We start from the raw sequence: 10,846 nt of genomic DNA, 5'->3' as shown, positions 1-10,846 counted from the left end.
AGTACAATGGTCTTTGGTAACCAATTAAACTTTGGCATACTGTAACCCGTACAAATTGTGATTTCAATGGTTTGCTGAACTTTGCACAAAGCTCTTACACATCACACCATCTTGTTATTTAACTATGGTCAGGGTATTATTGTGTTTTTCTGCAGGGACAAAGCAATCATTCTAGCTGGACTGTGCAATATAAACTTGACAGAGATTTTTAAATATATCTACATCACTAATAAAAAGTTGGTAATTAAAAGACAAGTATGTTTTTCTTGTTTTTGCACATTCATACCTACCTAGGTGTAGTGGCCAGCAGAAAACGGACAGCAGTGATCAGTGAGACAGATGGCGACAATCAGCCCCTCCAGTGGGAGACGGACAATGGCGATCTGGAGCCTTACCTTAGCCCGATGCTGCTCTTTGCCAGCGGTTTAGACATTAATGGCCGTGTGTTGAGTTATTTTGAGGGGACAGCAAATTTACACTTTTATACAAGCTGTACACTAACTACTTTACATTGTAGCAAAGTGTCATTTCTTCAGTGTTGTCACATGAAAAGATAGAATAAAATATTTACAAAAATGTGAGGGGTGTACTTACTTTTATGAGATACTGTATATGGAAGATGTTTTGCCATTCAATCGACACAGCTCTGTTTCACAGCGCAACCCACACTGGCAGGGCATGATACATGTTTTTTCTTTGCTGCATTTAAAGTGGTTGTAAACCCTTACAACACACTTTGACCTACAGGTAAGCCTAGATTAAGGCTTACCTGTAGGTCCAAGAAATATCTCCTAAACCTACACGGTTTAGGAGATATTTTCCAAAAGACAGGCACCACTGTCTACGGCGCATGCGCTATAGACAGCGGTGCGCAGGCAACGACGAAGATGCCACGCGTGTCGGCTCCCGTGCGCATGCACGGGAGTGACGTCATCGCGGCTTCACCGAATGACAGCGGCAGAGCAGCGAGACCCCACCGAGAAGATGGATGTGCCGGACTACAGGGGACATCGGTGACATCGCTGGCTCCTGTGTCAGGTAAGTGACACATAATGGACTACTATGCGATGCATAGTAGCCCATTATGCTTTACCTTTGCAGGGAATGAAAGAGGAAGTAACACCCATCAGGGTTTACTTCCTCTTTAAGTAACACATGTAGGAGGGGCGTGGCCTGGCGCACGAGGGAGATGGAAGCCTGAAACGGAGCTCCGGTATAGAGCAACGGCTTTAACAGCTCTCCGGACCGACACAGCGCACCATGGGCAGGCTCTCTAAGGGGGGACCCCAGCACAGCCACTCGAGGACACCGGGAGCCGCCAAAAACAAGGCGATCCCCGACATATTCCTATCCCAGGGACAAGGCAGGAGAGGCCCGTCGGAAGCCAAGATGGCGCAGGCCGACACGAGGGAGGAGGAGGAAGAGGACTTTGACAATGAATCACTAGCGAATTCAGAGGAGCAGGTAAGAAACCCTTCCACCTCAGATCATCCACTTACCCATGCAGCAATGATGGAGATAGCTGCTGACATTAAAACGTCCTTCTCCACAGCTATCACAGATCTCAAAGCAGACCTACTCATGCTCACAGAGCAGATGGCAGCAGGGGAGAGGGCAGGCAGGCAGAGGGATAGAGCGCTCCAGAGGCTAGAAGAAGTTTCACAGCAACATTCCCTGCATCTGATAAATGTTAATAGACATTTAGAGGACCTTGACAACAGAGGAAGGAGGTCAAATATTAGAGTCAGGGGAATACCGGAGACGATTTCTTCTGACCAAATCAGATCAGTACTCTGTTCAGTCTTTAACAAGCTGCTAGAAAGGCCCCAAGAATCGCCCATCGAATTCGACAGAGCGCACAGAGCACTTCGTGCCAGAGCCCCCGACCCTGCCCCTCCACGCGATATAATCTGCTGTCTCACAAGCTTCTCATTGAAGGAGGAAATACTCCAAAAAGCGAGGCTAAACGATCAGATTTTTTTTAATGACACAGCAATTCAACTGTTTCAGGATCTCTCTCCTATCACTTTAAGAAATAGGAGAGCTCTCAAACCATTGCTTGATGTCCTCAGAGTAAAAGGCATACAGTACAGGTGGAAATACCCATTTGCTCTACAAGTGTCCTACAATGGGAAAATTCACATGCTCCGTACCCCAGATGAACTGCCTGCTTTTTGCAACCACCTACAAATTGATCCGTTAGAATTACCTGAGTGGTACCAGGAATTCAAGCTTCCTCCTCCGGTCACCTCTCCTGCCTTCCCTTTGAGAGTATCACCCTGTAAGTCGCCCTTTGTGAAAGGTTTAGGTGGAAAGAAACAGAAGCTATACGATAACATTAACTTATCCACCCCACCGCACAAATCCAGTAAATTCAGAGACATTCACTAGAACAGCCGCACAATGTCTCAGCCCGCAGACCAGAATTCACTGACTTAAAAAGACTTTCTGTGATTAGACATTTTTCTCAGCAATAGTATACCTTTGTATTTTATCATACCTTTTTCTGCTTCAACCACAAGATGGCAGCATATTACCATAGAAAGATTGACAAATCTTCACACATGCTTTCTATGATGTTTAACAGCATAACTGTTTTTCCATTAATTTCTGTTTTTGCTAATTGAGCTCAGGGACCTTGATGAGGAACTATACTCCATCCAGATATTTTATTTCATACAACTGAAACCTAGACGATCAAACAGCTGACACCCCAAACTTCCCTCTCACCGACCCAGTGATCTACATTGAAGCTGTTCATGTCATATCTTCAACTTTTTGGACCTCCTAACAACCTACAAGGTAATATCAGCTCCTTATATTTCTTCACTTCTTCAGTCTCTGGCTCCTGGACTACATCAACAATTTATCTTCCTTAAAGCGGGAGTCCACCGGGACTCCGCGTTTTTTTTTTTTTTTTTTTTTAAAGCCAGCAGCTACAAATACTGCAGCTGCTGACTTTTAAATAGTGACACTTACCTGTCCAGCGCGCCCACGATGTCGGCACCCGAAGCCGATCGCTCGCTCGGCTGCCGGGTCCCGCCGCCATCTTGGGTGTGGGAATCAGGAAATGGAGCCTTTCGGCTTCATTTCCCGGTTCCCTACTGCGCATGCGCGAGCCGCGCGGCGCAATCCGGACGGTCCCCGCTGTCTCTGGGAGCTGTGTGTTTCCCAGCAGGCAGCGGGGCACTTGCTGAAGGGGGCGGGCGCTTGCGGAACGGGGCGTAACATACGCCCCGTTCCGCAGAGAGCTAGCCCGGAAGTGGGTGCAGTTACCTGGATTATCCAGGTAACTGCACCCCCCTCCCCCCTGAAAGGTGCCGATTGTGGCGCCGGAGGGGGGGGGGGATTCCGATGAGCGGAGGTCCATTTTAGGGTGGACCTCCGCTTTAAGAAACAGACATGATAGATTGCTCACAGCTAAGGAGCCATTTGACCTGAATTTGGATCTTGTTACAACCTAACTCTAAAGGCTCTGCAGATCTCCATCAACCTACAACCATACGGGTATAAAGGTCATGCCTACACTTTAATATCGAAGGGACATAATTATATTCTTCCTTTCACAACTTACCCATATGACTTTCTCCCTTACATAGGTCTAACTCACAGACTAATCCTTAGGTCCTCAGGACCAGCTGAATAGCTCAGGGCTCTGAGCCACTAGTTCATCCGGACCTAACTTTTCCTCCTACTATTTGAGAGCCGTTGCTCTCCCGGGTATTTCTATGTTACCTCACAGTTTTGTTTTACTGATAGTTATTTTATGATTGATAATTAACATTGGAAAATCGCTCTCAGTGGGTTTACGCCACGCTCCCACAGAGAAACGCTCTTTTCTTACCACGCATAGCTACGGATTACATCGCTTACGTCACCTACGTTGTTACCCCTACTCTACTTTTTCTTTCCCTTCCCTCCCTTCCTTCCTGTAACCCCACCTTCTTTCCCCCCTCTCATTTCTTTATTCTATACTCAGAAATAACCTTTCCCTTCCCTCTATACCCCTCTTCTCTTAATCCTCAATCTTTTAATTGTAGATTATGGCATATTTAGAACTGGGTAAAGCACCCACCATATTGTCTCACAATGTGAATGGTTTAAATATTCCCACAAAAAGACATAAACTACTACATGAACTCAAAAAAGGCAACCCACAGATAATATTCTTACAGGAAACTCATTTCAAAAGCTCGCAGGTCCCCAAACTGACGAATAACCTTTTTACACGAGCTTTCCATGCCACAAACCCACAGGCTAAAACGAAAGGAGTGTCAATCCTCCTAAACAAAAATTTTAGCCTGGACGTACACCACCAACTAATCGACCCCGAAGGTAGATATATATTCTTGAAAGGGACAATAGGCAACAAGCCGATCACCTTGGCAAACGTTTACTTCCCGAATTCCTCACATGTAAGGTTCTGCAGGCTTATAGTAGATGAACTCAAAAGTTTTGCAGAAGGTTGCATAATATTGGGAGGTGACTTTAATATTCCTTTAGAACCACACCTTGATACCTCCTCAGGCACCTCATGTATAGCATACTCCACTTTAAAAAAAATCAGAAGCCTCTTGCAATCTCTCGCTCTCGTTGATATATGGAGACTGATGCATCCCACAGAAAAGGATTTTACGTTCTATTCCGCAGTCCACAACAGATACACTAGAATTGATCACCTCTACATTACACAAAGAGATATACACAGACTGACAAAAGCTAAAATTGGATCTATTGGCTTCTCAGACCATGCTCCAACCGCATCCCATCTTAATCTACTAGATAACCCACCCACCTCCTTTAATTGGAGGTTAAACCCTTCCCTCCTGGCAGACCCAGAGGTTCAAGCTCAAACCCTCAAAGCTTTGAAAGACTATTTCTCCGAAAATATTCCAGGTGAAACCTCACCAATAACGATTTGGGAGGCACACAAATGCGTCATAAGAGGGGAACTGATCAAATGGGGAGCCAAGAAAAAAAAGGAGAAAGAAAAACACATAACGGATCTTGCACAAAAAATATACAAATTAGAATTAACACACAAAAGATCTCTGGCTCTCTCAAGTTTAGCAGAACTCACATCTGCCAGGAGGGAACTACAAACCCTACTTGATAATAGGACCAAACGGAATTTATTCTTCCGAAACTCTCTTTATTACGAACACGGGGATAAGGGGGGGAGAATACTTGCAAGAGCACTTAAAGATACTATGAATTTCAATAATATATATAAGATACGCACTAGACAAGGCTCTATTACCCATGACACTAGCAGGATAGCCGACACTTTCCAACACTACTACTCAACTTTATATAATTTACCCACACAAACAAGAATGCAACCCGGATTCAACTCTAGAGAACAAGCAATCATTTCATATCTAACTGATTGCACAATGCCGTCCCTACCGATAACTGACACTGGCTCCCTAGAATCACCGATCTCCACAGATGAGGTCTCCAAGACTATCCGTGACCTATCTAATGGGAAAAGCCCCGGCCCAGATGGTCTGACAGCCCAATACTACAAAATCTTTGATCCCACCCTGTCAGAACACTTAGCTGCTGCATTTAATTCAATTACCTTGGGCAGTAAACCATCCAGTGAATTCTTAGCAGCTCACATAACAGTCATACCCAAACCGAACAAAGATCACTCAGATTGCTCAAACTACAGACCCATATCACTTCTCAATCTAGATCTCAAAATTCTAACAAAAATTATTGCTAACAGACTAAGACCTCTACTTCATAAGCTCATTGGACCTGAACAAGTGGGTTTTATGCCCGGTCGAGAGGCCAAAGATAACACCACTAAATCCATTAACTTGATCCACAGGGTGAGAGAGGAAGGTATCGAAGGCCTTCTCCTGTCAACTGACGCGGAGAAGGCCTTTGATCGAGTTGCATGGGACTTCATGTTTAAAGTCTGTGAATACGTGGGATTTGGAAAAAACCTACTGAACTGGATGCATGCTATATATGCTAACCCTAGCGCTAACATTAAAGTGAACGGCTCACTATCAGACAAAGTTTATATCAAAAACGGCACGAGACAAGGTTGTCCGCTCTCACCCCTACTCTTCATCCTGTCGATTGAACCCCTAATCAGAACCATAAACAAACATGAAGCGATCCACGGAATCAAGGTCCAAAACAGGGAATTTAAAACCGCTGCATATGCGGATGATTTACTCTTCTACGTCACGCAACCACATATTTCAATCCCTAATTTACTGAAAACCTTTCAGAATTATAATCATCTTTCAAATTTTAAAATCAATCAAAAAAAATGTGAGGCCCTGGGTTTAAACCTAAATGCTCAGACTGAAAAACTGACTAAGTCCAACTGCCCATTTAAATGGGAACCAAGGTCACTGACCTACTTAGGGATACATCTCTCCCAAGACCCCAGCTCTCTGTTTTCACTTAACTTTCTTCCTCTTCTGACAAAAATAGAAACAGACTTGAAAAAATGGACGAAAGGGAAATTTTCATGGTTCGGCAGGGCTGCAATTTTAAAAATGGCAATCCTACCAAGATTACTATACTTATTTCACACCCTCCCAATAGAACTACCCGAGGCTTTCTTCACGCATCTCTCCCGCTTACAAAGAAATTTTCTTTGGGCAAATAAAAAACCACGAATCAAACTCACTTACCTTTATAGACTAAAACAAGAAGGAGGAATAGGGCTCCCAGATTTCAGAAAATATTATCAAGCAGCACAACTAGCCAGGATTATAGACTGGCACTGCCACGCCAATCATAAGGACTGGGTAAATCTAGAAAAAGACCACTCCGCATTAGACATTCCACATCTACCATGGACTACCTACTCTAATCTCTCCCTTTCAATCAAAAAACATCCTACTATTAATAACACTTTAAAAATCTTTAAAAAAGTCGCAATCCCCTCTGGGCTATCAACAGATATGGGACCCCTTTCCTCATTAGCCAACAACCCTGATTTTATACCTGGCCTTGGTAACCTAAAGATGTACATTACATTCCCCTCCGACCCTCTACTCATAAAACATTGTATCCACAATAACTACATAAAACCTAGACAAGAACTTAACAAATCATTTTCATCACATCCCTTATCAGACTGGTCATACAGACAAATACACGACTTTATAACCAACAACAAACGCAAAGATCAATTCTTTAGACCCTTGTCCACCTTCGAACTCATATGCTTAAAGAAAAACCCAATTAGAAAAACAACCTCTATACTATACAAATGGCTTCTCTGTCAAAGTAAAACAGGAAAAGACAAATATAAATCCATGTGGGAAAAAGATCTTGATACCCTATTCTCCACAAAGCAATGGGAAAAAGCAAATGTCTTTACACACAAATGTGCACTCAGTACAAAAATGCAAGAGGTTTCTTATAAGATACACACACAATGGTATATTACACCTCTCACCAAGCATAATTGGTCCCACCAAAACTCCAGGCTCTGCTGGAGATGTAGTTCTGAAACAGGCTCCTTCCTGCACCTTTGGTGGAATTGTGAACACATAAGACCCTTCTGGAACCAAGTTCGTTACTGGACCAACCATATCACAGGTACAACTTCTAATCTTGATGCAGCTTGGTGCTTATTGCACATAAACAGCTTGTCATATAGCTCATACAAAAAATCCCTAATTAGACACTTCCTCAATGCAGCCAAAAACTTGATCCCTCTACATTGGAATTCAAGTTCCCTACCCTCAGTCGGAGACTGGCTCCGTAAAATCCACCTTATCCACGACATGGAAGAAATTATTGCAATCAAAAGAGGCGCTATCACACAATTTCGCCTTATGTGGGTACCATGGCGTAATTTCTGTAAAACGCAACTATACCGCAATCTCATGATATGATTCATACACATGTTTATTCCCTACTGTCATAACTGAACATCCTTGCGAAAGTTTCATTATACTTTCTGTTATTTGCCCCAATCCACTAAGTATATTTCACACTATCTCACCTAATTCACCAACTATTCTCACCTAGACTATTATAACACACTAATATGTTTATACATACCTATTATACGCTGGCATTTATAAAATACCTATGGTTGTGATTTTATCCATAAGATTCTCCTATAAGATTTGTTTCAACAGATATTGATGTCTAAACTGTCCATAATTTACCTTCCCCTTTTCTTTTTCATTATACAATTTATGTAACGTTTTTTTTTTTTTTCTTTTTTTCCCTATGTTTGTACCACATTTTCCTTAATAAACTTTATTGTGATAAAAAAAAAAAGTAACACATGTAAGCCTTGTCCCTCCACCATATAATGCAGAATGTAGGATTTTAAAGATACCAAAATGTCAGAAACAATCTAAACAAATTGCATTATATAGAACTACAGACCTTTATTTCTGTTCACATGGAATATTCATAAAATCACAAATTATGCCAATGTACACATTGAATTATTCATCTTTTTTCCATCTGCATATATACCAGAAACATATCCCCCAGATAGCTCATAACCTCCTATGCGGCAGATCCAATTATAGCTCTGGTATTTCTTATGCCGCATACACACGACCGGACTTTCCGGCAGACTAGATCCGACGGTCTTCCCGACTGACTTTTCAGCGGAGTTCCGACAGACTTCCGAACGAACGGACTTGGCGACACACGAACGCACTAAGTCCATTCGAATGTCTGTTCATTTTGAACGTGATGACGTAAGACGGGACTAAAAAAGGAAGTTCAATAGCCAGTAGCCAATTGCTTCCCTTTTTGGTCCTTCGGACCAGCATGCAGACAAACTGTTTTCCAGATACGAATTGAATCCGTCGGACAGATTTGAAACATGTTCTATTTCTAGGTCCGTCGGATTTTTATAAAGAAAAACGATCGGATTAGCTCACACACGATCGGATTGTCTGACGGACTGATCCTGTTGGACCTAGTCTGCTGGAAAGTCCAGTCGTGTGTACGCGGCATTAATATTCCATATGTTCTTGTAGATCTCCTGAATCACATTTTAATATCGGTAAAACACATTGAGAAGTGGTCTCATCTCCCAAGTATGGGCTGGAAAACCAACTGTGTGTACAATATTAACAACTAGACACAACTGAAACAGCCAGTTAAGAAGATATTAGATAGATAGGTGTTTTGTTTCCTGTATATATTCAGGTGTAAACAAGACAAAATATGCAATGACTTTTCCATGTGAGCAGAAATATAAGTCTATATGTTTGTTTAATGTTTTTAGATTGTCTTTGGTACCTTGATAATGGTGAAGACCCACATTATGGACTAAACAGTTCTAACTATATCCAGGGATGTGGTACCTAGATTCTGAGTCAGTCCAAGTACTTCACATCAAAACTATAAAGAAAACAGAAAAAAGAAAAAAAGTCTGACTATACATACATATACACTATATTGTTAATAGAATTGGGACGCCTGCCTTTACACGCACATGAAATTTAATGGAATCCCAGTCTTAGTCCTTAGGGTTCAATATTGAGTTGACCCACCCTTTACGCTTATGATGTAATATTAAAAATAGTTGCCATTTTTTTTATTTTATAGCTTTCAGCTTTTCATTTGCAGCTTCAACTCTTCTGGGAAGGCTGTCCACAAGGTTTAGGAGTGTCTATGGGAATGTTTGACCATTCTTCCAGAAGCATTTGTGAGGTCAGGCACTAATGTTGGACGAGAAGGCCTGGCTTACAGTCTCCACTCCTATTCATCCCAAAGGTGTTCCATCTGATTGAGGTCAGGACTCTGCAGGCCAGTCAAGTTCCTCCACCCCAAACTCGCTCATCCATGTCTTTATGGACCTTGATTTGTGCACTAAACCAAATCATTTGGTGGAGGGGGGATTATGGTGTGGGCTTGCTTTTCAGGGGTTGTTCTTGACCCCTTAGTTCCAGTGAAGAGAACTCTTAAGGCATCAGCATACCAGGGTATTTTGGACTATTTCATGCTCCCAACTTTGTGAGAACAGTTTGGGGATGGCCCCTTCCTGTTCCAACATGACTGCACACCAGTGCACAAAGCAAGGTCCATAAAGAACTGGATGAGCAAGTTTGAAGTGGAGGAACTTGAATGGCCCGCATAGAGTCCTGACCTCAACCCAGTGGAACACCTTTAGGATGAATCAGAGCATAAACTGCGAGCCAGGCTTTCTTGTCCAACATCAATGCCTGACCTCACAAATGCGATTCTGGAAGAATGGTCAAACATTCCCATAGACGCACTCCTAAACCTTGTGGACAGCCTTCCTAGAAGAGTTGAAGCTTTTATAGCTGAAAAGGGTGGGCCAACTCAATATTGAACCCTACAGACTAAGACTGGGATGGTGTATGTCAGTGATGGGGAGCCTTGGCACCCCAGATGTTTTGGAACTACATTTCCCATGATGCTCAACTACACTGTGTAGTTGAGCATCATGTCAAATATAGTTCCAAAACATCTGGGGTGCCAAGATTCGCCATCAATGGTATATGTTAAGCTGAGCAAATATATATTTCTATCTATGAAAATGGTAAAATATGTGTAAAGCTTAGAGTAGGGAAAGGTTAAACCCCTGTTAAGTTGTTATTGATTTAATCATAGAAATAAAGTAGGGGTCATCAGACCAAAATTAGATAAAATGGTCCAAGATAGTTTTAAAGTGGTTGTAAACCCTTTCATATATCCACTGAAGTGACTGGCCTCAGGTAATACACAGAAATGAGACACATTCTCCTACATAAGTAGTACCTGTCTATCTGCGGTCTGCTCTTCTCTACATCCAGTCAAAGTCCAGAACTAACACAGCTTGTCTGAGCTGGCAGAAAAAAAGGGGGCGTAGAGCTAAAGTTACATT

This window comes from Lithobates pipiens, unplaced genomic scaffold, assembly GCF_037356315.1.
Source record: "Lithobates pipiens isolate NorthernLeopardFrog02 unplaced genomic scaffold, aLitPip1_a1.2 Scaffold_8, whole genome shotgun sequence".
NCBI lineage: Eukaryota > Metazoa > Chordata > Amphibia > Anura > Ranidae > Lithobates > Lithobates pipiens.
The sequence above is the reverse complement of the archived record's forward strand: the minus strand, read 5'-3'. Positions refer to the sequence as shown.